Genomic DNA, 3,279 nt, shown 5'->3' on the forward strand with positions numbered 1-3,279 from the left:
GGCCACAGGCGGGCCAGACCTTGCTCCCACTTGCTCCTGGATGTCCCCAGGGACTGTGCTTGGGAATTCCTGTGGTAGAGCACCGGCCCTGCCTTGAGAAGAGAGGCAGGCCTCCCATCCCTGCCCCAGCTAAGAGGGACTTGCCACAGAGCACCGGGTTAGCAGAGACTGAAGTACGACTCACCTAAACACAAAAATATACAGACAGTTAAAATGCTGAAATATCCAAACTCTCTTTTGAAGTTCCGTATCTTCTTGCAGCAACTCTGTGAATTACAAGGTCCCCAAATCTGCCTTCTAAATGTATTCTGTCTTTATTCATCCTTTTGGGCTAATTGAAGGGGGGCCCTTATTTCTTATCTCTAAAAGTCACCAACGAGGGCAATTTCAGATGGCCGCTCTAGTCTTCTGAGCTGTACTCAAGATTATATGACTTACGTTTAAATCAAAAGTTAAGAAAAAGGAAGCCCATAAGCAAAGGCACTGAATCTTTTCCTGATAATGGCAGAGTCCCTAGAGGTAGAAATTCATCCTGCTGCAAAGAGAGAGAAGGAGGAGAGAGGAGAGAAGGGAAGGAGAGAGAGAAGAGAAGCTGGGCAGGGTAGAAAGCTGACACTAAATATTTTTACACAAAAATTTACTAAAGCAACAAATATTTCCTGAAGATCCACCCTGGGTGAGGCTTTGTGCTGACTTTAGAGATCACTGTGGGGGCATGAATACATTTCTTACATATTTTATTCATCAGTTTTGAAAAAAAAAATAATTCAAATATACAATTGAAAAGTCTCAGAAAAATATGGAATTTATTTTCTGAACTTTTCAACGTTTTCTTTTACCTTTGCCAGAGTGTTGGGGGCAGGACTGGACCTCCAGGGTGTATGGCCCTTTCTGCTTTGGTGGAGGCTGCAGGAGGGTGGAGGCCTGGAGAAGCGGGGCGGCTGGGTGGCAGAAGGGGGGCCTCCCAACTCATTCTCCAGCGTGGCCCCCTGTCCCCTTCAGATGTGCAGCTCCAGGCTGTGCCTGCAGTGAATGTCCTCAGTGTTCGACCCTGTGCTGTGTGGTGTTTTTTGTTTTTTTTTTTCACTGACAGTGAATAAAAGGTGTGACCGTACCGAGGGCTCCTTCTCTTCCCTAAGCTGAGATAGGGCTGGGGTGAGGGCAGAGGGGGAAGAGAGGCCTGAGGGGGGAACCTCAGCATCCTCCTTGGGGCTGAGGTCCTTGTTCTAGGTTACGTGGAACAGAGACCCACACGAGCTAGTTCAAAGAAAGGGATGAAGATTACAAGGGACCCTAGAGATGGAAATTCAAGAATGTCTGGGCCTCAGGAGAACTGGGACTGTCAATGGGGCCTCTGTCCTCTCATCTCTGGGCCTGCGGGTTCTCATCCCTTTGGCAACATTCACACCTGTGCTCTCTTCTTTAATTTCTCTTCAGACATCCGTGGATTCCCAACACAAAGTAGCTGCATCTCCAACTCTGTATCCAGACTCACCAGTGACTGACAATTCCCTTCTGTGTCTCTTAATCCAGTTCTCAAGAGAAAGAATCTGATTAGCTTTTGGTGGGAGCCTATGGTCCGTTCATCAATGGCCAGACCAGAACTGATTTGCGGGGTCTGTGGGCAGAGCAGTTCCCCCATAAGGGAGCTAGTGGCAGGAGACCTTGGACTCAGCTTCTCCTTGTGTCCAGTGGAAGGCATCGTGAGAGCCCAAATGAGTGGATAGTGGGCAGCGGGGAGAGAGGCTGAGAGCCAGGATTACAAGTAGTCCATCTGGGGCTCTTTGCACGAATTAGGAAAAGGTGCCCTTTTGAGTGTAACAGTCCCATAAGCATTCAGCTCGGCCAATGGATGGCACCTTTGGGCTAATGAGAAAAATATACTCCTTTTCTGAACAAATACAGCCTTGTCATGCCACGATGCACAGCTTGGCAAGTGGCAGCCAGCCTGGATCTCGGCCTCTACCTGCCCTCCTGGTCAAGGGTACTGTGTACTGCAGACACTGTTGAACCATCCACAAGAGCCCAGAGCCCTGAGACACCCTACACTGACCCAAATGTGGTGGGGTGGGGATGGGAATTGGTGGTGAAGTGTTTTTCTCAGAATGCCCCCCCTAAAGCCAGAGAAGAGCTGTTCTCTGCAGGGAGTCCGGGGCGGGGCGGGGAGTGGGGGGGCAGGTGCAGTGGCAGCTGGAGGTGCCTGCTTCCTCCTGAAACGCTCAATTACTTTTGCAAGGGCTTTCTCAAGGACGGGTGGAGGGGGCCAGCTCCCTTGAGAGGAAGCAATTAGGACAGAGGAATGAGGCTGACCTGGCCTCAGGGCAACCATGAACCTAAGGAGGTGACTCAGAAGCCTGAGAACTCTGTGGTGGTGGTGGGGGGCTGCTACTTGCAGCTGAAACCACACTGAGGGGAAAGGGAGTCTAGTTCCTGCCTGTCTTGAGGTCACAGGTCAGTCCAGCTTCTGCTTTCAAGTTTGCCCTCTGGACCATCTGCCCCTATGGAACCAGAGTGATCTTCCTAAAGCACCAATCTGACTATGTCGACTCTCCAATGCCCCGTCTCTTCCCTCAGTATAATAAGCTCCTTCGAAGTCCCTCACAGCCCTGCATGATCTATCCCCTGCTGACCTCAGAAGTCTGCTCTAAGCCCCACCTCCCCCTCCTGCACTTAAGTCACCCTGAATTGCCCTGTTTCCCTAAGGGATCTCTTAGGCCTCTGTGCCTGTGCGCAAGCCATTGCCCCTCCCTTGGCCACCCGTACCCCTGTCTCAATGATCTCTGTGAAGCCCTCCCAGACCTCAAACAATTGGCCCCTCATGTGTACACAGTCCATCACAGTAACTAAAGAGCTTCCCATGTGATTCCCTGTCAGCTGAGCTGAACACACATTTAAGTCTCTGTTTAAAAAAGAAAAAAAAGACAGGAAATGAAGGTTCAGAGAATGGATGGTAAGGCTGGGACCTGAACTCAGGTCTCCTAACTTCAAGGCCACTGCTTATAGTGCTTCCTCATCCACGGGAGGGAATCCAAATCTAGATGTGAAAAGGGAGGTAACAAACCTTGAGCTCTGGGCACCAGAGGAGGGGAGGGTCTTGCCTGGGGGGGCCAGGAGGTAGGGGAGGAGAAGGGGAGGGGGACAGGTAAAGGATGAAGGGAGGCTTCATGGAGGAGGTGGCTTCCACCCCTGGTCTTGCTGAAGACCAGCCCACAGGGGGAGCAGTTCGGGTGCGGGGATCCTGAGTCCTCTTCAGACGGGCTTCGCCTGCCACAGGGAAAG

The sequence above is a fragment of the Lipotes vexillifer genome, unplaced genomic scaffold (genome assembly GCF_000442215.2).
Source record: "Lipotes vexillifer unplaced genomic scaffold, Lipotes_vexillifer_v1.1 scaffold213, whole genome shotgun sequence".
Classification (NCBI taxonomy): domain Eukaryota; kingdom Metazoa; phylum Chordata; class Mammalia; order Artiodactyla; family Lipotidae; genus Lipotes; species Lipotes vexillifer.